Genomic DNA, 26,526 nt, shown 5'->3' on the forward strand with positions numbered 1-26,526 from the left:
TTATATTTCTCATCCAACCACAATTAAATTCACTTTATCCGGATGGCGCGATTTATCTGGATAGGGTTTTTTTTTATTTTTTATTTTATTTTATATTTTTTTTGAATGATGACAAGCCGGAATGAAAACAAGGTGAAATGAAATAGCAGTAACGAACCTATTTTTAAAAAGTAAGGAGTAGAAAGTACAGATAATTGCATGAAAATGTAAGGAGTAGAAGTAAAAAGTCGGCTGAAAAATAATTACTCCAGTAAAGTATATATACCTAAAATTTCTACTTAAGTAAGGTAACGAAGTATTTGTACTTCGTTACTTGACACCTCTGCTCTTGTGAGAGGGGAAGCAGCATGGACTGTGCTTTCACACATGAGTCCGTTACTGATCCGTGGCTGTTTACTACAAACACAACATTTATCCATTATTTTGATTTCAAATCCAAACACTGTCACCGAAAATGTTTTTTTTTTTTTTTTTTTTTTTTTTTTTTTTCACTGAAAATCTTTTTTTAAGAATTTAAATTTGTGAATTAAATTATTTTTTTCTTTTTTGTTTTTCTTTTTCTAATAGATTTATATATATTAGTTGCTCAAGCAATTGGCAAAACATTTAAACTACTTTTCTTACATCACCACAAACTTACCATTGACAGAAATCAGCTCTACTGCCTTTTCTTTTGCACTTAAATATATTACAAGCAATCCTGCAGTACATAAAAAACTTTGTTTTCCTACCTCGACCTCCATCTATTATTGCCTTCTTTATCTAAAAGTGATCTTTCCCTTTAAACCTAGCCAAAAAAAAGCCATATGTTAATAATATGCTTCTATGGTGTAATTACTATGTGCAGTGAACGCTTTAATCCGTTAACATGAACACAGAAAAAATATGCACCACATATACACTGCAGACGGAGTAATGTGAACCTGTATGGCGTTATGTGTGTGCTGAGAGTGTGCATGAGCGTACGGTCTCCAGGAGAGCGTGCGAGTGCTGAATGGTTAAACACTGGCAAGAATTAAAAAGAAATGGAATTTATAAACTTTAGTGACCATGTGACACTGCCTCAACTGTGTAAGTGACAATTCCTGTGTCAATGGAGCAGCATGCAGCTCGCTTATAGACAGACGCGATGTGTGGTGATTTGAAGCCATTTGCGTATTTTGAGAGAGAAAGAAAGAGCGTGCGGTGATTCACTCACGCTGTTTGTGAAATTATGTCTCAAACAAGTTTTTCAAATTACTTATTTAATGAAGAAAATATGCATTATAACTATTTCACCCGCACTGGACAGCACTGAAAAAATAAAAACCTTGGATCAATCACACAAAATATTTGACATTGACTCAAAGTAAATAATTTAATTTAGTTTAACTTTAAAAGTTTGAATCTGCACAACCACTTTTTAAAGGTTGATCAAATTAATTATTTTAGGTTGGAACAAACTAATTATTTTAAGTTAGAACAAACTAACTAAACTAATATGTATAGGTCAAAGTAAACTAATTATTTTAGGTTGGAACAAACTAATATTTATAGGTCCGAGTAAATTAATTATTTTAGGTTGTCTCAAATAAAAAAATATCAGTTGTCATTATTTGAAATGTATAATAAAAAAAAATGCTTTTAATACATTTTGATCAATGACTACTCAGAACACTTTCCTTTAGAACACATATTTATTGTTCAATAAACTGACAACATTGAACATTTGTTTCAAATGTATGAAGATTGACAATTTTGAACACTGCAATCAGTCTCTCCAGTTATACATAACACTTGGGCTACTTCGGCCTTTGAAGCTGGTAGCCATCGAACTTGGGCAGCCACATTTGTAAATGCTGCAGTGAAAATGCAGCCTTGTAAGTGCCACCTCTTATAAAAAGAATCCAAAGTCTTGGCTGTAAAAACATCATAAAATTGAACAACAAATGGAAAATTAAATCAAGCAAGTCTGTGCAATTCAGCACTGCCTACTCTGTGCTATACAGCTGGGTGGTCAGTCTAGTGACTTTTGGGGTCATCTTTTTTCCATCAAGCTCCATCAGGACCTTTTGCACAAATTCAAAGGTGAACTGCAGCCTTTTCGGATATTTTAGGTTAAGTGTGAATATGAGCCCAAAGACCATGGCAAAAGCAGTTGCAACCGAGGGCAACTCGTTCAGGACCTCTGTTCCTTCGATGACAATTTTAATGTCTTTGGGTGGATGGAGAGGATCCTCTTTCCCGGTGATAAAGATCGCCATGGTTGTTTGCTCCAGTTCTTCAACCTCATTTTCCTGCATAAAAAAGAAAGAGAAAATAAGTATGTTATAGTTTCAGAAATCTCCGGATTTCATGTTAGATCATAATGGGCCAAGCTCTTATACACTCTTAACTTTCAAAACTTGAATGGGCACAAATCAAACGAATCAAATGCTCATTACAAGGGGTGTGACTAGATTAAAAGTGACAAGATTTCTCATCTGGTTAGAAGCTGTCAACAACAACAACATAGTAACATAAAGAGTAACATAGCTTTTTTTTAAGGAGTAATAAGTAACTAGTAACTTATTACAATTTCTGAGTAACATGCCCAACACTGATGATGTTATTCTCATTATATTCTGACTTTTTTCTGGACATGTCAGAGAACACAGATATGTGGGAAAGATTCTGAATGTGCAGAAATATTGGAACATGAGCAGAAAACCTGCTGAAATAAAGGAGCTATTTAAGTCCAGGAGTTTATAACTGAATTAAAATGTATTAAATGTATCAAGGTAAAAAGGTGCCCCAATCACATTTAAAGAGGTTACTTCCCCAAAAGACACAAAGAGGAGGCAAGACTAATTCATGCCTGCATGTGTGCTGACCCGGCAGGAGTTGATTTACAAAAGTTGATCTATAGGGGAAACATATCTGAAAGCAACACAGAATGCCTGAGAACCTTACTGCATTATATTCTGTTATAGTGTAAGGTTTTGAATTGTCATCTTGCCACATGCATTGTGTTTCCCCCTTAAATAAAAAGACATTTCCACCATAAATTGGTGCAAAAAATTTCACCAGAATGCAGGAGATTAAGGGGCCATCCAAACGGAAACACTTTTTGATGCAAACGCACATTTTTTGCATCGTTTGGGCCGATCGTCCAAACTAATCCTGTAAACGCAGTGCATGAAGACCATTTTTTTTTAAACCTGGTCACAGGGTGAAAAAATTCTAAAACAGCTCCCTTTTGGTTTCGTTTGGACGGCGAAGCCCCACACCCCTCATCCTCTTACCCCAATGCTTACCCCACACTAGCGTTAACGTTAGCTGTTTATAAAGTGGAAGTAGACAATTTAACTAGCTAGCTAATCTGTCTGCTTATCAACTCCTTGAACGGATTCTAGTAAATTTTAACACGGCTTATTGTAGAAACGCTATCGCAAGATAAACGTATAGCTAGCTAGATTGTCAAAAAAAGACATTGGATCATTGATGTTAGTTTGACTGCCGATGTTAGCTAGCAGAGTCAATGTTAACGCGCTAGTATATTGCGCTGCAATCATGTCCTATGGCAGACAGAATTGCAAAATAAAAAGCAATCCAACAGCACATTATACAATGTAAACAAAAACACGTGTTCTTGCGGCGGCCTTTATAAAATGAGCAGTGGTGAAAGTCTAGTCATGTTATGAACGGAAGTGAAAGTGACTGAAGACTTTGCTCTTCTTCTCCGTTTTTGGTTAATTTCTGTAGCAGAAAGAGCGCCACATATAGGCCTGGAATATGAAGTAGCATGTGCATATAGATGTTAAGTCGTTTTACACTGTTCCAGGGAAGACAGGGGAAAAAAGATTGTTTTGTTACATTTAGTAACACAATTTTTTTTACATTTTTTTTTTCTTGTTACGTCTGGACGTGGTCTAAGTGTTTACTGCTCAAAATTCAGCATCAAAGATTTCTTATAAAAAGTGTTAAAATCTCGTCTTGTGAGCTTAGTTTCTCGTCACACCCCTATTTATTGAATATGGCTAGGAAAACCTAGACTATGACCATGTTAGTCTGTAGGTGTTAACTGTGTGAGCAAGTGAGAGAAATGCCCTTACCTGGTATTCTTTGATAAGGTGCTCAACAGGTTCGCCGAGGTAGATCATCAGAGATTTGAGGATACATTCTCTTCTGATGGTGATGTCCACAGTCTAAGTAAGAACAGTTACTATGAATTAAAATTAAACATTTACAACAACAAAAAACTATTCGGCCATGGATCCCACTGACACACAACTTATTCATAGATACCTCATCTAAAACCTACAAGGTCCTGGTGGTCTTCTCTTTCACAACTCCTCCCTTGCTCCTGATGACCTCCAACAGTTTAGTGAAGTGCTTGTGCAACTGCACCAAGAACTCATAAGTGAATCAACAGTTAGGTCTAAAAATGTTCATCTGTAAGCTATAAGACATTTGCTCGCATGGATTTAACTGGTCTTAGACAAAGTGTTATGCCTGTGAAACTCCATTACAGGGAAACAATTAAGTTAGTAAATGAATGGGTGACTAATGCATCTGAGGTGCTTTGCATCTAAAAACCTACCTCTTCCATCTGAAAAAGTGCAGGCCATCTCTCGAAGACGTCTTCAATGCTCGGCTTCTTATGCACAATTTCTTGTCTCCGGTATCCAAACGTCTTTGCCATCTTTTCTTTTATTGCTTGTCTGTTGTTTCTTTGCTGTAGTTCTGCCAGAAGAGAAATCCTCTCTTGTTCAAGGCTTTCTGGAGTCTCACCACTTGGCAAGGGTGGAAAATGGTTGACCTCAGCTCGTCTAGGTCTCTTCAAATTCTTTGCTGGGTAGGCCACCTCTGGAGACTTGGATTTCAAAGAATTCACAGTGAGCTCTGCAGATGTTCCATGTGCCGTAAGTAGAGTCCGGTAGTTGGACATTTTTACCTTGAGCCTTTGTTTCCATCCATAGCTCTCATTGAAAGACCCTGGTTCTCTCAGGCAGGGGCTTTGTCAGTGACTCAGCAACATCACTGAAGTCAGCATCTGTAGGGTATGCTTTGTATGTGTAGACTTTTTCAGCCACTTTCTCCAGTATGTCAGACAGCATTTTTGAGCAAGGTGTCAACCTAGATTTGCTTCTTGTGTACTCATCATTTCCCCTCTGTAGTTGACATTCTGTGTCATTGGAGAAGAGTGGGTTTGGGAGCACTTTTGACCACTGCTGTGTTCTTAATGATTCTGGGGAACAGCTGCTAAGAATTATGGTGTCATCTGTATGTGCAGATCCTGAAGAGGAATCTTCACTGTTCTGTCCACCTGAAGGGATGCTACTTATTGTGGGATCAACTGGGTACAAAACAATAGTTGTGGTATCAGGGTCTAATTGGACAACTTTGATAACTGAGAGATCCTTAATTACAGTTGTAGAGGTCAGATTCACAAATATGTTCCCAAAATCAGTGTCCTTGTACTACAGCCTTATGTGTCCTCCTAATCCACATGGATTCTTGTCCTCTTCGATGAGTTCTTCCATTGATTTGGGAATCCCATTGCGTAGCTCCATTCTTACACTGTTGTCTTCGTGTTGCAATATTTGCCATGGTGCCCTGAGTAAGAGAGACAGAGACATGGTAAGAGGGAATGAGTGACGCAGCTTGACACATAATAGCCAATGACTAAAGATGCTAATTTAGATTTATTTTTATGATAGCCGACAAGAATAACCTGCATGAATTTAATTGTACTCGTGTTGTGTTCCACTGTAAGAACCCCTGTGCATCACTTAAAAAAAATTTAATAAAAAAAAGGCTCTGTCCTGAGGGGACAAAAATGTCCACACCCCCCCGAAAAAAACAAACAAACTGTAAAATAAGTGACCAGGCTTTTTTACCACTACAATTTTGAAGACAAGGCTCTAGATTGAAAGCCTGATATAATAGAATTCATGATATTATGTTACAATGACTGTGAGATCACAAAATTTGGTTTAAATGTGTTACTACGGGGACATTGAAATACTAAAGGGAAACAAAAATCCATGGTTAGGCACAAGGGTAAGGACTGTTACATGCAAAAGTCATACAACCACTCACTAAATTCTGACCTTAAACATGTATGAATCTTTTGAGAGTAATCAGCCGCATCCCCCCAACTGTGTAGTCAGCCAATGGATATGGATTTGTCAGTTCATTTGGGCCAAGAAGTTCTACCTCCTTCGTAGGACACATTCTCAGTTCATATGCTCTGTAATATTCCCAGTACCACGCACTCAGCTTTCTGACAATAAAAAGCAGCTTATCCTTGACAACAATCATCTGGATTATTTCAGTAAATTCCGGCAGCCCTGCCAATAAGCCATGTGCAAGTATCATTCCATTCCTGTAGTTAAGGCCACTATATGTTGCACTTTAGCCAAGCACACACAATCCAAGTCTGGGTGCCTCCGTTTAATAGCAAATGCAATGTCGTCTTTCAAAACGTCTATGGGAAGAGATGAAACATTTGCTACCTCCGGGGGGGATTTAGGAAAGTTGCACATGTAAAGGTGATGTGCCATGAGAAACTGATGTTCCATAGTGCAACTAACGCTTCAAACTCACAGATTAACTGAGGATAATGCTCCAGGAAATGGTGTTTAGGCAGAAGATTTGTCTCCTGGAAAAGCTCTTTAAATCTAACTCTGTGCTCAGAGATCTTAAAGTTCAAATATCCAATTGATTCTTTAAACCAGTAGTAACATTGAAATGGGAAAGTTTTTCTGATAAATCACATTTCCTCGTAACACCATAACAGTTGGCCAAAGAATTTTCCTCAATGGTTTTAAGATGACTTGTGTGAATCTCTTCAGTTCTCTTTGAGAAACCTCCAGCTCCAACTTCCTTGGTCTGAAAATCTAACCTATCTGCCGTACAAAATCTGCAAACATCTGCCAGAAAAACTTTCTACAAAACCAGCAATACTGTGTGCTCTAAGGTTATCGGCAACAACACACTGCACTGTGCCCTTCAAAGTTTTCCCCAACTTACTCACAAAAACCCCATTTTATTCTTATGTTATGAGATCACAAGTTAAAGGCTCTAAAACTTTGTCATAACCATAAACCTTGACATCATTGCTACTGATCAATGCAGCCAAATGGATAGAGGACAACAATGACTGAAAACCAGGTGGCAGATTGCCTAAAATCCAATACAAGGCACATATTTTGTGTTTTTTACTTGATGTACCAAGAGGATTGCATATTTCAAAATCGTCAACGTACAAAATCAAAGAAATTGCACACTCTTTTGAGAGAATAGCATTTCTTTTAAAGAGAACCCCATCCCAAAAATGATCTGTATACCTGCCTATCACTATCCCCTGGTTGATGTTTTTCTTTCAAATTTGTAGCCTTATTTAGTATAGGTTCACAATTTAGAAGTTGCTGCAAATATTTAAGTAAGGGCACATACTGAAAAGACTTTCCATTCTTTCGGTCTAACACATATTCAACTGGTTTCACAACGCTGACGTTTTTTCTATAGTATGTCTTCCGTTTCCAAGTGGTTGACAGTGGACCATGGTTTCTGATTGCAGCTTGAATGGGATTTGAAGTGCAAAGTACAGTGGCCAACTCTTTCACAACTGATTCATCAATCTGGCAATTGTGATCCTTTAAGAAGTGGATTATAGTCTTTTGGGTGGCCGGCACAGAGACAGTACCAATTAAATTTTGCAACTCTTCAAGTAGTTCATTGACAGCTGCACTTGGCAACAGAAAAGCATTTTCTAACTTAAGTAAGACTGAGGCTAATTTAAGTTCAATAACATTTGTCGAATCCGTTGATTCTTCATCAGGAAGTTCTTCAGATAGTAAATCAGCATCTGACAGCTCGGTATTGCCTCTTGCAAATGATTCTACAACAGGAGGACTATCAACAGGTCCATCAACAATTCCAGGCTTTAAATCATTAATTGTATGGGGGGTATGTTTTCTCAATTTGTGAGTATTGAAAGCTCCATATAGATTGGTTTTGTATGAGCAATCAGCAAACATACAACTGACAGATTCATGATTTTTCAAATGTTTCCCAATGTGTCGAAAATAGTCCGTCTCAGTAGAAAGTAGATTGTTGTCGCAAATGTGGCACTTGAAGAATTGTGAAAAGCTATCTTTCTGTGAGAATTGTTGAGCAGGATGTTATTTGCTTAGATGGGTCAGTAGAGCTTTCCATGTCTTGCATGTGCATGGGCAATTCTTATAAGTACAGGTGTAAGCTCGGCCCAGTCCATAATGCCGATGATCAAGTTTATAGTATTTCAAAAGTTCAGAACTTCTTGAATAATTTAAGGAAAGCTGGTTTACATTTTGGTACATTCCTACTACATGTAAATGCTGTTAACAGTGTAGCAAACTAACATTACCAGATAGAAATAGCTGGGCTTTGTAATATTATGGCTGATAAATACTGAACACAAGATAATTAGTAGTGTAAATAAAAGATCACATATGACCTTATGCTATTGACAGCATAAGTAACCAGTAGTCAAGTTTCATGGATGCAAACACATGTATAGTAAAAAAAAAAAGAGGTTATCAAAGCCCTCACCCCGTGGCAAATATCCAGATACTTACATAATTGTGATGAATTTAATCCTTTGTAAGTTATCATTTTGCAGTGTAAGATTACAGTTAACACCTTTAAATATTACATAAATGTATTATGTATTTTTATTAGTGTATAAATCAGCAGTAAAAAGTAATTCTTGAAAAATTCTGCACAGTAATTTTATAAAATCTATACATGTTAATAAAAACAAATTACTATTAGTACTCTTATAAAATTCAATCAGGCATTACATTTCACAATTTTATATTTATATATGAATGTCAAGAATTCAGAAGTGTATATATTTATATAGCCATACTACACAGAAATAATATACAATTAAATTATGCATATTTTAAATGTATTGTGCAGGCTAGGTATAAAAAAATAGGCTTTTAATAAACTTTGCGCAAAACCATGATAATATGAAATGCTTCAAAACAGAGTGGCACAAAGCGCGTATGCAGAATGATGTGCTCAAAGCAACATGGAGTCTGAGTCAACAGTTAAAAGTTCATGGCACAAAGTGAAGAAATGTCGAGCACACAAATCCTAGTGTATATCTGTCCAACAGTTTATTGATCATTTGTTTATTCACAGTTTTAAATTCCAGTTATTGTGGGTTTGATGGGGTTTGATTACAAAATGGAGAATGATTGACAGCCGCAGAGGAGGGAAGATGTGTTTTCGTAAACTTTAATTTAAAGGGGGGCTACAATGGTGTTTCATGTATTCAGAGTTGTTCACCGTGTTAAAGAGATGGATTCTCATGCTAAAAATGGCCAGAGTCTTAAAAAATAATTTGGAAGAATGACAGAGAATTTCTGTGCCGAAAATCTTACTTTGGGCCATGTCCACACTAATACGTTTTCGTTTGAAAACGCATCTTTTTCTCTCCGTTTTGGCCTTCCATCCACACTGAGACGGCATTTTTATGAAGGAAAACTGAGCTTTTTAAAAACGCTCTCCAAAGTGGATAAATTTGAAAACACCATTTTCGCGTTGTAGTGTGGACTGTGAAAATGGAGGCTTTTGAAAACGATGACGTAAGTTTAGTCATGTGACGTATATTATACCAATAGATATCCGTGTTTATACTGGTATTGTGCACGTTATGTGCTTTGCACTTTCACACTATTGCTATAGATGTTACTTTGTACACTCTTCATATCACAGTCTGCAAATATGAAAGCAAATTTACTCGCAATCGCGAGTAGCATTATAGATCAGACGTACAATCGTGAGTGTGTGCGATCTGAACGCATCAGTGAATGGTGAGTTCTTTTCGTAAATAAAATATATAAAATTTCCTGTCAGAAAAACTGCATGAAAACGTTTCATGTCTGTTCCATCTGTATAATCTGCAGTGAGCTTTTTTTTGAGGCTTTACGCATGCGTAGAAAGCGAATTTAACGTTTTCTGATGTTTCTGTGTGGATGAGATACTTTTGGAAAACGCTAGGGTGGACGGAGAGCGTTTTAAATGAAAACGCCGTTTTCAAATGTATTAATGTAGACGTAGTCTCAGCTGATTTTTTTCGATCGTAAATTTAACGACGTAGACTTTTTGGAGATATGAAGGATGCAGTACTACTCTATAGGTACTCAAGATTAACATGAGATTAGGTGAAACTGTGTATGTTATGTACCCTTTAATGATGTACATTGAATTCTGTCCCTCAGATTAAGCTATGGAATGGCTTCAGATGACTTTGTGAAATTATAATCAGATCCTCTCAGACCTGCAGGATTCACACAAATCACCCAAACTAACTTAAAAAAAGCAGGAGGTGCCGAAAAGCGCGCTGTTTGCATCCCTGAAGTTTGAAGCTTGAACCTGGGGATTAACTACCACATTTCAAGTGTCAAAAATGCAGAAAAAAAAAAAAAAAAAAAAAAAAAGCCTAGACTTATTTACCCCCCTTCATGGCAAGCTAGCTAGCATGTCATGGTTGGTACTATTTGATGCATAATGTTGTTTGGTTTCATATGATACTGATATCTTTACTTAAAACAGAGCCCGCAGAGCTCTTAAAAGACCGTTATCTCGGCAAATAAACATTTTGTATGCTCTTAGCGCCACTGTTAACTATTAAAAACACTCAGCAGAACAAATGCATTTGAATTCAAGAACATAAGATTAGCTGTAACGTTAACTAACTTAAACGTGGTAACTTTAGCTAACGTCAATGCCCCCACAAAATGCATTTAGAAATGATAGTTTGCGTTTATTAGCCAGTTAGCTAGCTACCTGTGATAGCATTACTCACCCACGACCAGAGGGTGGCTAACGTAACCTAACGTAACGTTATAGTTTGAATGAAGAATGCTAACGTTAACGTTACTAGTGATATCTTATAATTTACATGCTATCAAGCATGAGTGCTGAAATTACGGCCAGAGTCAAGGCCAGTCAGGTATAACGTTACTTGGAAAAAAGCGATAATGGTAGACAAAATTTAATGTTTTTACCTTACCAGTATCAATGTTGCTCATAGGTCTTCTGTGTCTCAGCCTGGCTGGAGGGGTCTGTTGAAGTGTACCGCCACGGCCGCCACTCAACAGACAGTTCAACTGTAACGGACGTATTTTTAATCCTTTATTTAAACAGGTCAGGTGGTCAGACAGCGGGATCTCCAACTCAACAATACGCACGTGCAAATCATGCTTAATCTAATAAAAATGCTCTGATCAAATGAATAAATTAGTTTAATGTCCCGCTGCCGAATCATATTGTATCCATGTAAAAAAAAAATGGATTCAACAATAAATATAAACTAAAATGTTTACTTCAAATAAAAAAACTAATAATTTAAAGCTATTTCAATGAGAAAATACACATTAAATGAACAACAGCAATGTTAGACTTTTTTCAGTGAGGGACAGGAACAGAGACTGAGATGGTGCTGCTGCATGTCGAGCCAAACCTCTCGCAGCAGCATTATGAAGCTTGAGATCGTTTTTTGAGATTGGCCTTTTAGAGGCCGCTGATCAATCATCCCAACTTAATTATCGGCTGATAGCAATCGGTAACCGATCAATCGGAGCACCCGTACTTTCCACCTACTAGATTTTGCGTGTTAAGCAATAGCGTTGCTTGTCTGCAGTTTACTTTCCAGGATACTTTTGAGATATGCCAAAATTAAGCATTACTACGCCATTTCACATCTGATGTCTTCCCACATCTTTAAACTAAAAGAATTTCCCTTATCAGTTTTCACACAATTCTTGCCTTGTCCAAATACCCACACTTGCTGTCTTTACACTTGACTAATTATATTACGTATTTGCTGTATTTGCCCCAAGTGTTCAAGTGAGGATGAAGACCACAAATGTGTTGAACTTTTCTTTAACTGATGGGACACACTTATAGTGTTGTAAAAATCAAGGTTTTTTTCAGAGCTTCATTTTTATTTTCAGTACTTTACATTTTAAAATCTTTGTCTAAAATGTCTGTTCAGTATTCCCTATATAAGATGACTCAATTTAATTTGTGGTGCTTCTAATTAAGTGATAAAAAGCAGTTGCAAATGTTGTACAAAATAAATATCACAACTCATCTTTGCACCAATAAAACATAACATTGTGTTTCTAACAAATTAGATGTAATATCTAAGTATTATATTTATATTTATTTTTCAGTGGAAAGGTTTCCGTGACCTCTCACGAGATCTCTGCAAAAAGGCTCACAATTTATTTCCAAAACATGATGCATGATGGGATACATAAGCCACGAATACTGCTCCGAAGATAGTGGCATTTTAAAGACCTGGGACAGGTCCTGGGACAGTCTTGCACACTTACCATGTGCTCTCAAGCGGCCAAAACCACAAGTGTGGGTATTTGGACTAGGCATTTCAGTAAAACAAGTCAGGTTTCTTCTTCCACTAACAAGTTGAGTTTGACATGACTTAAAGGCTACTGTGGGTTCTCGTGGCCCAGCATCCAACTGCAGTACTCCCCTTGGTGTAAACATCTCAGAGGACCTGACCTGACTTCACACATCCAAACTCAGGTTAATAAGGCCAGGCAAAGACTGCACCATCTGCGACAGCTGAGAAAATACAGGGTTTCACCAGCAATCCTGAAAACTTCTATTCAGGGGCCATATAAAGTGTACTGACTCAGTGTATCTCAGTGTGGTATGGGAACAGCTCCAGCCAAGACTGCAAAGCCTTGCAGAGAGTTGTGTGCTTAGCTGAGCGCACCTCAGGGTCTGCTCTTCCCTCACTGCAGGACATCTATCTCAAACGTCTTTGCATTTTGCTGCCATCTGGTAAGCACTTCCGTAGCCTGATGGCAAAAACCGAGAGACTTAGAGGGAGCTTCTTCCCCCAGGCCATCAGGCTCCTAAACTCAAACTCAGTCTCTTAACATCTACATGACTTCATTTAATTATCAGTAAGATACTTAATAGACTGACATTGTCACTTGCGCACAGCAATTTCTGTAATTTTTATTTTTTTACTTTTTTACCTCTATTGCTGCTATTTAAATAGCCTGTACAACCTGTTTGCACATTCTTCTCTTGTACATTCCTGCTCCTCTTAATATTTATTAAGTCTACAGTATACTGTCCTGTGCATTTTATTTTATTTTTATAAGCATTTTATTTTATTCTTATTTCTTCATCTTACTTTTCCATACCATATTTATATATAATTTTCTTGTGTTTGTATTCTTTAATAATTGCACTGTCCATGGAGTGGACCTGACTTACATTTCACTGCTCGTCATATGCTCTCCATATAGCCATGTATGTGACATATATAAAAATCTTGAATCTTGCAGGCCTGACAATTTAAGTATGACTGCAAGGATTAGAAGGTAAATTTTGTGGATAAATTTGCAACTTTGCACCATAATGTTTTCGTACCATTTGCATTTTGCAGCACAATCCAAATTTGTTTTTTTTTTTTAAGTGTGAGTTCTTAACTTTTTGCTATGTGGCAAGGTCACCTAAAGTCATACAGGCACACCCAATTTTTTATTTCTGGATACATCACTGTTAAAAACAACTGCTAATCATTTGTGACATACCTTTCTGTAAGGAAAGGATTGTCGCTAAGTGGCAGGAGCCTGTTTAAACAGAGAGAAAAGCAACATATAGCACATTAAAATTTCACTGAAAATAGAAGTGACAGACTTAATAATTTCACAAATAAACATTAACAAATAGTCTAATTTACAGATGTTTTTGTCCCTTACAAAAACTACCCATGGTTTTACTACAAAAAAAAAAAAAAAAAAAAACAAAGAAAGAAAAAAGACGTGTATTGTAGTTAAACCTCAACAACAAATTAATCATGGTTTGCTACACCAACCACAGTGTAACCATAAAACTGTGGTTATAAAAAGTAATCAAAATGCCCCCAAAAAAACATGGTTACTACATACGGAGCCCCGCACATGGCATGCAGGAGAAAAATAGTAGGCTAAATCGTGTGCACAATATACTATTTCATTCCCTCGATTTATAAATTGTCTGCACGATTTACTAATTCGTTCTCTCGATTTGCTAAAGCGTGCACACGACTTATAAATCGAGAGAAGGAATTTGTAAATTCTGCGCACAATTTAGCAAATCACGGGAACGAAATAGTAATCGTGTGCACATAGTACATCGAGGGAACAAATTAGTAAATCGTGCGCACAATTTATTTATTTTTTCTTACATGTCATGTGCAGGGCTCCGTAACTACACTCTTAGAAAACGTGTTAAAAATGACACAACCTGTGTAAAATTTTAACATTAATGGGTGAGTTCTGGGACAACATTTTTTGTGTTAATTTTTACTCATTCATTGTTTTGATGATTTTAACACAGTAAATGTGTCAGAAAGGTTTGCACAAAGATGTGTAAACGTGTATAATTTAACACATTATGCACTGTCCTTTACTACATTATATTAAGAAAACACATGAAATTCTAAACAAAATGTTGACGGAAAAATTATTGGTTGTGTAGCTTATTGTCAAAATATTTATTATGATGAAATATCAACAATTACATTCATAGAACTCATAACATAATTTTAAGCAGTCAAAAAAAGAAATGTCCAACAAAGCACAAAACAGTTATTTCATTAGGTAACATGACACATAACCCCACCTTCATAATCATTTCACTTTTTCCAATCTTTGCTGGATTGATGTACACTGGTGGCCAAAAGTATTTTGAAAGAAGTCTCTTTGATGCTCTAAAAACATTTCTTATTATCAATGTCTGTACTCTTCTGCCGTGTTCCAGGCAACCCGTAACCCGTGTTTCTCCAACCTTCTACCCGTGAAAGTGCCCCGGAACGGCAGTCAAACCTGTGACTTCCCACCTGTTCCGAGCTCTAACGTCACATAGCCAGCGAAACAACAATGGGAGCCCCCACGGATAATATTGCCTACCGATGTGGTGTTTATGCAAGTGGTACATGGTGAGAAATAGACTTAAGGACAACATAACATTGAATAAAATTTAATAATCTAGCTAAAGTTCAGGCTGTTTGGCGTGACTTGCCTGGAATGCTACAAAGTTGTGACTCGTGGTTTGAAGTTGTGACTTGCGGCCTCAAAACCTGCCTGGAACACAGCATTCCATCTTTTCCACAGCATAGTCTTTATCAAAATGGCCTTTTAAAAGCCAACACAATGTTTTTGTCCACCTTTGGGAATAAATGAAATTCTCCGAAGACTGGACTCAGAACTTGACTGACAACATCAGAATGATCCCTGCTCTGTGTGTGTGTCCACAAACACAAATGCACTCAGTCCTTCAGTGGAGATCCCGGGTTTTAACACTACAGGTCCTTCTCAAAAAATTGGCATATTGTGAAAAAGTTCATTATTTTCCATAATGTAATGATAAAAATTAAACTTTCATATATATTTAGATTCATTGCACACCAACTGAAATATTTCAGGTCTTTTATTGTTTTAATACTGATGATTTTGGCATACAGCTCATGAAAACCCAAAATTCCTATCTCAAAAAATTAGCATATTTCATCCGACCAATAGAAAGAAAAGTGTTTTTAATACAAAAAAAGTCAACCTTCAAATAATTATGTTCAGTTATGCACTCAATACTTGGTCGGGAATCCTTTTGCAGAAATGACTGCTTCAATGCGGCGTGGCATGGAGGCAATCAGCCTGTGGCACTGCTGAGGTGTTTATGGAGGCCCAGGATGCTTCGATAGCTGCCTTAAGCTCATCCAGAGTGTTGGGTCTTGCGTCTCTCAACTTTCTCTTCACAATATCCCACAGATTCTCTATGGGGTTCAGGTCAGGAGAGTTGGCAGGCCAATTGAGCACAGTAATACCATGGTCAGTAAACCATTTACCAGTGGTTTTGGCACTGTGAGCAGGTGCCAGGTCGTGCTGAAAAACGAAATCTTCATCTCCATTAAGCTTTTCAGCAGATGGAAGCATGAAGTGCTCCAAAATCTCCTGATAGCTAGCTGCATTGACCCTGCCCTTGATAAAACACAGTGGACCAACACCAGCAGCTGACATGGCACCCCAGACCATCACTGACTGTGGGTACTTGACACTGGACTTCAGGCATTTTGGCATTTCCTTCTCCCCAGTCTTCCTCCAGACTCTGGCACCTTGATTTCCGAATGACATGCAAAATTTGCTTTCATCCGAAAAAAAGTACTTTGGACCACTGAGCAACAGTCCAGTGCTGCTTCTCTGTAGCCCAGGTCAGGCGCTTCTGCCGCTGTTTCTGGTTCAAAAGCACACGCCTGTGCACGGTGGCTCTGGATGTTTCTACTCCAGACTCAGTCCACTGCTTCCGCAGGTCCCCCAAGGTCTGGAATCGGTCCTTCTCCACAATCTTCTTCAGGGTCCGGTCACCTCTTCTCGTTGTGCAGCGTTTTTTGCCACACTTTTTCCTTCCCACAGACTTCCCACTGAGGTGCCTTGATACAGCACTCTGGGAACAGCCTATTCGTTCAGAAATTTCTTTCTGTGTCTTACCCTCTCGCTTGAGGGTGTCAATGATGGCCTTCTGGACAGCAGTCAGGTCGGCAGTCTTACCCATGATTGCGGTTTTGAGTAATGAACCAGGCTGGGAGTTTATAAAAGCCTCAGGAATCTTTTGCAGGTGTTTAGAGTTAATTAGTTGATTCAGATGATTAGGTTAATAGCTCGTTTAGAGAACCTTTTCATGAAATGCTAATTTTTTGAGATAGGAATTTTGGGTTTTCATGAGCTGTATGCCAAAATCATCAGTATTAAAACAATAAAAGACCTGAAATATTTCAGTTGGTGTGCAATGAATCTAAAATATATGAAAGTTTAATTTTTATCATTACATTATGGAAAATAATGAACTTTTTCACAATATGCAAATTTTTTGAGAAGGACCTGTATATTAAAACAGAGAGAGAGGAGAAAATTCCAAATTAGTGTCAATTTATTTTTAACATACATTTTTAAACCTTTTAAACCTTTTTTACTCTAAGAAAATATATTTGTAAATAGCAGCTTGTCATTTCAGCTTAACTGTAAATTAAATTATGCCAGATTTAATTTTAATAATTATCCTAAATTCTGTCCATAAAAATACTGAGATCCATACAGAGAAAGACTCCAACTGAGGATTTAGCCTTCAGTTTGTTTGCAGTGAAGGGGTAGCTGTTTGAGACAAAAACAAGACACATGCAAAAAATCACTTTGTGAAAATTTTTATCCTTCCTACAGTAACCTACTTGGTCATGTCTGGTCATGTGGGCCTGCAATGGTAGATTATTATGGATCAAAATAATGCTAAAATATAAACTAAAGAATGCTTGATTTGGTATGAATTAATGATTTAGTGCAAGTTTTACTGCAGTGCTTACCTGAATGGTGAACATATAAAATGGTCCATCTTCTGATTGGTTAATTTGCTGTGTAATAAACATAATCAATTATTTGATATAATGTTAGCAAATTTAGATTGTAAGCTACCTGGTCTGCACCAGTGGCTCCAAAGCACTTATTACATATTGCTAATCATTTCAGCAAACTTTTAAATCATCTAGCACTACTTTACACATAATAAAGAGGATTGCTAGCACCATTTCTTTACTGACAAAAACAGAGGCTTGTATGGCAAGCCGAATTGACTTTAATTCATTCGCAGGATATGTATTCTTGATATCAACAATTAAATTTTCGCTAGTTAAAATATTAATTCTTGATATCAGGAATTAGATTTCTACTAGTAACAATTGCTATTTTTGATATCAACAATTAGATTTCCACTAGTAACAATGTTAATTCTTGATATCAACAATTCAGTTTTCACTAGTAACAATGCTAATTCTTGATATCAGGAATTATATTTCTACTAGTTAAAATGTTAATTCTTGATATCAATAATTTTTTACCTGGGAATGGCAATAGGCAAGCCGTATTGACTTTTATTCATTCGCAGGATATGTATTCTTGATATCAACAATTCAATTTTCACTAGTTAAAATGTTAATTCTTGATATCAGGAATTAGATTTCTACTATTAACAATTGCTATTTTTTTTATTCTTGATTTACATTTATTCTATTTTCAATGTTTATTATTTTTATTATTGATTTCTTTATTTATATTTATAATATTTATTTTTGATATCAGTAATCACGTGGTTACTAGTACAGACATCGATTCTTGATATCAACAATTCAATTCTTGATATCAACCATTTAATTCTTGATATCAACAATTATATTTCCACTAGTAACGACACGTATTCTTGATATCAAAAATGACGTCATCACTTGTAGAAATGCGTTTATCATATCAAAAATGAAATTACAACTAGTGATACACATACTTCTTGATATCAGTAACTTAATTCTTACACGTTAAAATTACATTTTCACTAGTAAAAATTGTTATTTAAGATATCATGAATTCCTTTTTGGATATGTGCATAATTTAATGTCGAGTGCAACCATTTATGAATGTTTATGGCGGATAGACGACAAGATACAGAGCCCAAAAGAGAATGGGCTTGTTCGATTGCCCTCTCATGAAAATAAAACGCTCCTGCAGGCTATTTTTTTTATAATTATTTTGTTTTTATTTTGGGAGAGGCTATTGAACTCCACCTACCAACGTGTGGTAGTGTTACTCAACAATACAAAAAGATTCCTACTCTTTACCAGATTCTGTGGTGCAGATGGTAGCGTACTCAACTGTTGCTTTTGACGCAACGGACCCGGGTTCGATTCCGCCTTCCGCCGAGCTCTTTCTTCACCATTTTCACATCCCGTATCACATCGGAAAGGCATATATTTTCTATAAAACTGAACGAAATTATCGAAAAGTGAAAAATAACGTGGCTATTGCGTAGGGATAGGGCTAGTTGTAGCGGCGGCGGCGTCCATTTAATAATTTTTAAATAAAAATGATAATTTACACTCAATATGTTATTATTGTAGCCTATACTGTTTTATAATGTGGCCTACTACCATAATGAGGTGCAGATATTGGTCACTATTTGCACTAAGTAGTACGAACAGCATCAAATTACTATTACTGGAAGAAAATACTCATATTACTAAACAGTGTAAATATAATCTATTGCTAATAAAATATGCTATTTTCACTTAGTGTAAATAGAATTCATTGTATTCAAACAGCCCCTGCCAAAATCAAAATCTTAACTAATCAGCCATTTCAACTGGAAGATGAAGGCTGTGGTATTAAGTTTATCCACTAGAGGGAGCCACGCTATAAGGATTTATTTATTGAAAATAAATGCAATAAATGTGTATAACCGTAGTTTAGCGACAGTAGTATAATATTATTAGTGTGCGTAGAAATGTGTAAAATGCTTGTAGATCATTTACTGCAATAAAACAAACTTGATTAAATATACAGTATCTCACAGAAGTGAGAACACCCCTCACATTTTTGTAAATATTTTATTAAACCTTTTCATGTGACAACACTGAAGAAATGACACTTTGCTACAATGTAAAGTAGTGAGAGTACAGCTTGTATAACAGTGTAAATTTACTTTATCATTCATCTTGTCCACCGATGCTTCAAGAACTGGACAACATGTTATATAAAAATAATTCCTATTAGGACACGACTCATTCATGTATACAACGATATTACCAAAAAAAAAAAAAAAAAAAGTCCAGTAAACCGTTTGTATGATGCATTATTATCTGTTATATTTTTCCTTTTAGTTGTATTTTTTATTTGATGTATTAGAAGAAAGTGTAATAAAACCAAAAATAAACACCTGAAAAAAGACATGAAGTTATTTTTAAAACTAAATTAATGCCTTGTTCATTTTTCCTTTAATTAGCCGAAGGAATGATGGCCAATAAAAATAAACAGCATAAACTTACTTTTTTTTATTTTTTTTACAATTAACAAAAAATAAAGAAAAATGAATCCAGCCATAACATAATTTTCACGTTTCAATGACAAAGCAAATAAATAAAAGAAGAGCCGTTTCTGCGCATAGATGTTCTTCCGCCATCTTTGGCCAATGCTGACGCTAAAAGGAGGAGTGTCTGAAAATCTCATTAATATTCATGATCTAATTACCATAGCTATTCTTACATGTTAAAATGGCATTTCTACATATCTGTAAAATTATTTTTACTAGTTAAAATGTTAAGATATCAGTAATTCTATTTTCACTAGTTGCAAGGACAATTTCAGATATCAACTGCCTTTGATGATATCAATAATTACTTTGTTAAAAATGTGAATTCTTGATATCAACAATTTAGTTGTTACTAGTTGAAATGTTAATTCTTGATATCAGTAAATGTATTTCAACATGTTACAATTGTTATTTCTGATATCTGAAAATGCATTTCTGATATCAATATAATTTCCTGATATCTAAAATTAGTTTCTTACTAGTTACGATCACATTCATGATATCAGAAATGAACATTGTCACTAGTGACAATTAAATTGTTGATATCAAGAACTAAATTGTTGATATCAAGAATTAAATTGTTGATATCAAGAATTAAATTGTTGATATCAAGAATCGACATCTGTACTAGTAACCACGTGATTACTGATATCAAAAATAAAGGTTGTTACTAGTAAGAAATCAATTCTTGATATCAACAATTAAATTTGCATGGCAGCCTATGGTGACATTTAACTAGTGAAAATACAATTGCTGATATCAAAAATAGCAATTGTTACTAGTAGAAATCTAATTCTTGATATCAAGAATTAACATTGTTACTAGTGAAAACTGAATTGCTGATATCAAGAATTAACATTGTTACTAGTGGAAATCTAATTGTTGATATCAAAAATAGCAATTGTTACTAGTAGAAATCTAATTCCTGATATCAAGAATTAATATTTTAACTAGTGAAAATTTAATTGTTGATATCAAGAATACATATCCTGTGAATGAATAAAAGTCAATTCGGCTTGCCTATTGCCATTCCCAGGTTAAAAATTATTGATATCAAGAATTAACATTTTAACTAGTAGAAATATAATTCCTGATATCAAGAATTAACATTGTTACTAGTGAAAACTTAATTGTTGATATCAAGAATTAACATTGTTACTAGTGGAAATCTAATTGTTTTTTTGATAAATAGCAATTGTTACTAGTAGAAATCTAATTCCTGATATCAAGAATTAATATTTTAACTAGTGAAAATTTAATTGTTGATATCAAGAATACATATCCTGCGAATGAATAAAAGTCAATTCGGCTTGCCATAGAATACATATCCTGCGAATGAATAAAAGTCAATTCGGCTTGCCATATTTAATATATCAGTAATTCTATTTTCACTAGTTGCAAGGGCAATTTCAGATATCAACTGCCTTTGTTGATATCAATAATTACTTTGTTCCTAGTAAAAATGTGAATTCTTCAGATCAAGAATTCAGTTGTTACTAGTTGAAATGTTAATTCTTGATTTCAGTAAATGTATTTCAACATGTTACATTTCTAATTTCTGATATCTGAAAATGCATTTCTGATATCTATATAATTTCTGATATCTAAAATTGGTTTCTTACTATTAACAATCACATTCATGATATCAGAAATGAACATTGTCACTAGTGGCAATTAAATTGTTGATATCAAGGATAGACATCTGTACTAGTAATCAGGGGATTAATGATATCAAAAACAAAGGTTTTTACTAGTAAGAATTGTATTTCTGATATGTGAAATTGGAATTTCAACTAGTAAGAAATCAATTCTTGATATCAACAATTAAATTTGAATGGCAGCCTGTGGTGAAATTTAAGTTTTTATTATTAGATTTTGTTTATATAGAGTTATAGTTTTTACTAGTTGAAATGGAATTCCTGATATCAAGAATTAGCATTTTAACTAGTGAAAATTTAATTGTTGATATCAAGAATTATCATTGTTACTAGTGGAAACTGAATTGTTGATATCAAAAACAGCAGTTGTTACTAGTAAAAATCTAATTCCTGATATCAAGAATAAACATTTTAACTAGTGAAAATTGAATTGTTGATATCAAGAATTCATATCCTTAGAATGAAAAAAAGTCAAACTGGCTTGCCATAGCAGTGTGTCACCTGAGAGTTCATATACCCTTGTAATCTTGTAATCTACGCCTAGGTAAAAAAAGTTTCACAACTTCTGTTTCATGGCAGTTTTAATCAACCTTCTAAATTAAAGCACTGTTATTGAAGCTGTTTTCAATGTATTTCTTTGTATTGTTGTAGATTGTCTAAAATGTTTTATTTTCGCTGTTTTTTTTTCTCCTTACAGATAAGTTCTGTGAGCTGCTAAAACCAAGGTCAGCGTGAAAGGGTGAGAATTGCACAATGCAAAGATGTTCACAGATTACACTTGTAATAGTTGTGGTGTTTCTGTGAAAACTCTAAAAAGGTTACGTACAACATCAAGGGCTACACAGAAATGAAGCACATTACCTATTAGCTTGTTGCATAGCAGGTTGCAAGTTATTGGTCAGAAATTACAATGCATTTAAAAGTCATGTTTACTGTCATCATCGGCTTATCTTCTGTCATCAGTTATCTTCTGCGTCACAGTGTGAGTCTCTGCAGGGACCCTTTTCATGTCAAGTTACTAAGTGTCAGAAACATAATTGTGTGTGGCATGTTTTTAAAGGAAAACTATTTAATATTTGCAGTAAGTTTATCACAGTGTTACTGATGTCTTCTTTTTCTTATGCATAACAACAGGAAGTTCCCCTTTGACCGCAGAGAACTTTGTTTTCTGTTGAACAAGTCATAGTTAACAGCCACATCACCATCTTCTGCGATGCTCTGAAGTTGATGTTTGCTCCATACTACTGCTTGAACATTTCATACCCAGCAGACCAAGGAGGAACACTAGAGTTTGTGCAAAGGTAAAAACACACACTCATACACTCACTCTCATACGCATCACACTCACATGCGTGTCCTCACACATACTCACTCACACAAACACTTTTTCAACACACACTGACTCACGCATCCTTACATACACTCACTCTCGCATGGATACTCTCACACACACAGTCACACATTCACACTTTCACAAACATATTCCTTAAAATAGAAAAATATAAAATAGTGTGCCTCACACTCACACACTCTCACATACACACACTCACAAATGCATCCTCACACTCACACACACGCTCTCTCAAACACATCCTCACACTCACATACTCTCAGATACACACACTCTCACAAACGTTTCCTCACTCTCACATACACATTCTCACATGCATACTCTCACACACACAGTTACACACTTTCACATACACTCTCACAAATGCATCCTTACACTCGCACACTCTTACATACACATTCTCACACACACATCCTCACACTCACACTTTCACATACACTCACAAATGCAGCCTCACACTCGCACATTCTCACGTACACACTCACATGCATACTCTCACACACACTTACACATTTTCACATACACTCTCACAAACGCATCACCACACTCGCCCACTCTCACACACGCATCCTCATACAAACATTCTCACATACACACACTCACACATGCATCTTCACACACACACACACACACACAGACACTCTCACACATGCATTCTCACACTCTCACACACATTTACATGAGTGTGATGAATGCATGTGTGAACATGCATTCATCACACTCACACTCTCTCTCACACACACACACTCTCACACACACGCATCCTCATATAAACATCCACACACTCTCACACACACACAGTCACACATGCATCCTCACACTCACATACTCTCTCAAACTTATCCTCACACACTCTCATATACACACTCTCCCATACACATACTCACAAACGCATCCTCACACTCTCACATACACTCTCACACGTATCCTCACACACATTCACATACACAGTCACACAAGCATCCTCACACTTACACACTTTCACATACAGTACACACACTCTCACACATGCATCCTCACACTCACATTCATAGTCTCAAACATGCATCTAGGAGTGCACGATTAATCGCATGCATTTGTCATGCGTGTCTTGTTAGTAAAGCTGGTCCTGTGATTAGTAGTAAATATCCATCACCTGTTTTCAAATGGAGCGGCATTTACTACACAGAGCTGTAGTTCACTGACAAGCTGCGCAATATCACGGTCATAATTGAATGCGACTCATCAGCAAACGCATCTGACAAATGCATGTGATTAATTGTGCAGCCCTACACGCATCCTCACACTCACATCCTCACACAACACACTCTCTTACATTGTCACAACCTTCTCAGTCTGCCTCACACACAACAACCTCTCACATATGCCTTTATAGCAAACGTCCACCCCAAGCATGCCCTTTGCAAGTTATTATTATGCTTTTATTTTAAAATATTCACAGCATATGTTACAGTCCATGTTTTATTACTAAGGATTTTTTTTTCCATTCAACAGGTGACTTTTTAAGATGAAACCCGACAAGGGATCGAAAGTGGAGAAGATCACATCAAGAAAGCAATCAGCAGTCAGTCCAAAGGTTCTTTCACTGATTTACAAGACTGCGGACTATGAATGGATGGAGTAAAATCTTTGAGTGTCAGATCTTCGTATATTGCCTAGCAGAAATTCTTGGCAGTGTCACAGACTTAAAATATTTGCTGATAATTAGCTTCCATGCTTGAATTATTTGTTTTTTCATGCCTCTTCTGTTGTCAAGATGAATTAATCTATTCACAGGTGCTTCAGCTTTAAGGACAATTTCATTATAAATTGTTATGTGTTTACCAAACTGCTATATTGTTGCAGTTTTTAACAAATTTTTATTGTGTGTTGCAGTTATGATTTTTTTTTGTTTTTTTTTATATATATACTGTTGCAGTTATGAAAAAAACTGAATTGGTATGTTGTTGCAGTTGTGATGTAATTTTAACTTTTGGACTAATTTTTGGAATATTGTTGCAGTTAGCATTGTTTGTAAAAATATTTTTTATACTATTGCAGTTATGAACAAATTATTGAAATATTATTGCAGTTGTGCTATCTTTATACTGGTATATTGTTGCCGTTTTGAACAAAGAATATTAGTAAATTGCAGTCCTGAACAAACTGTATTGGTATATTCTTGCAGTCAAGATGGTATATTCTTCCAGATAGGTCAATAAATTATTAAAACACTGTTTCACACGTACAGTACGGCTGATTATTTGAATTAAAGCAGTGTTCAAACTTTATGGTAATTTAATGGTTTTTACTTAACTTTCCACAATATTTAAGTAAAACATCTTATTGAACATTAACAGCTGAAGAAAATTCAGAAAATCTCGTAAAATTACAGCAAAAAAAAGTGTATTTTTTTAATTACATAAAATTACTGTTATTTAATGTGCCCATTATTTTACAGTATTTTTCTGGCACCCCAGCTGCCGGAATTTTACAGGATTTTTTTTTTTTTTTACAGTGTGTGGGAGTAAATAAAAGAACATCTGACAGCTTAAGTGTTTATACAGTCAAATGATATGCTGTATTAATAGCATTAGAGTGGACTGAACAATCCAGATGGGGCAACGTTGTAATTTGTACTGATTCTGTATCTGCCCCATGAGTATAAAGTCTGGTGTAACTAGAAACCATCAGGAATTACTTAATGAAATTTTATTTACAAACTAGGATAAGCAGGCAAGGGAAAAACATCACATACATGTGGTTACCAGTGCATGTGGGCATCCAGGGAAATGAGAAAGGTGACAGACTGGCAAAAGAAGCAACAAAAAAAGAACGTTGACATCAAAATTGAATTATCAATAACACAAGGGAAGAGTTTAGTGTGGAAAAAAGATAATGCAAAAATGGCAGCAGCAGTAGGATAATGAAATCAAAGGGAGATGTCCTTACATGATACAAAATATAGATATGGAAAGTAAGAAGGGAAATAAAAGAAAGGAACAAGTCATAATAAATAGACTGAGGATTGGACATAGCAAGCTAAACAAAAATCTACATGTTATAGGAAAACACCCAACAAGATTGTGATGAATGTCAGGAGGAGGAAACAATTAAGCACATCTTTATATCATGTAAGAAATATATGCAAGGAAGGCAAGAGTTCGAGAATCAGCTACGGGAAATAGGTATAGTAGAGTATAATGTTAAAAATATAGTAACATATGGAAATAATAATAAAGATATTTGTTTAATTTTCTAAGGAGGACTGGACTGGAAGGACAAATTTAATTAAGATATAGTAAGTTAAAGTGAGACAGCAGATACCAGGGAAAGACTGTACAAATCCGGGCAATTATAGACCAATTGCTTTGACATCCAACATATGCAAATGAATGGGGAAAATGATAAATGAAAGGTTAACGTATTATATGGAAAAGAAAGGATATAGCCAAATATCAAAGTGGCTTTAGGAAAGGAAGAAATACAATGGATTCAGGTGTATGTTTAAAGCATGAAGTTAGAAAAGCACAAGTGAACAAAAAAAGTGTAGTGGCTGTCTTCTTTGACATAGAGAAGGCATATGATATG

The 26,526-nt window shown here is 35.7% G+C and overlaps 2 long non-coding RNA genes across 5 annotated transcripts in view; one reads left to right on the top strand and one right to left on the bottom strand.

The window, feature by feature from the left end:
• Positions 1-1,573: 1,573 nt before the first annotated feature.
• Positions 1,574-26,526, bottom strand: part of LOC109064858 — a 53,552-nt gene continuing 28,599 nt past the window's right edge. Inside the window, exons 3-7 of one of the 4 annotated variants that reach the window (XR_006158425.1) lie at positions 13,599-13,637; positions 4,562-5,577; positions 4,267-4,362; positions 4,074-4,166; positions 1,574-2,276 (exon numbers count right to left, since the gene is read on the bottom strand). This is a non-coding gene — a long non-coding RNA (uncharacterized LOC109064858). The remainder of the gene's footprint in view (positions 2,277-4,073; positions 4,167-4,266; positions 4,363-4,561; positions 5,578-13,598; positions 13,638-26,526) is intronic. The other 3 variants (XR_006158424.1, XR_006158426.1, XR_006158427.1) reach the window with 3 other exon arrangements.
• LOC122142185 lies at positions 22,260-24,822 on the top strand. The gene is made up of 3 exons (XR_006158428.1): positions 22,260-22,344; positions 22,740-22,906; positions 24,451-24,822. It is a non-coding gene; the product is annotated as an uncharacterized LOC122142185 (long non-coding RNA).

Source organism: Cyprinus carpio, chromosome B24, assembly GCF_018340385.1.
Source record: "Cyprinus carpio isolate SPL01 chromosome B24, ASM1834038v1, whole genome shotgun sequence".
In the NCBI taxonomy this organism is placed as follows: domain Eukaryota; kingdom Metazoa; phylum Chordata; class Actinopteri; order Cypriniformes; family Cyprinidae; genus Cyprinus; species Cyprinus carpio.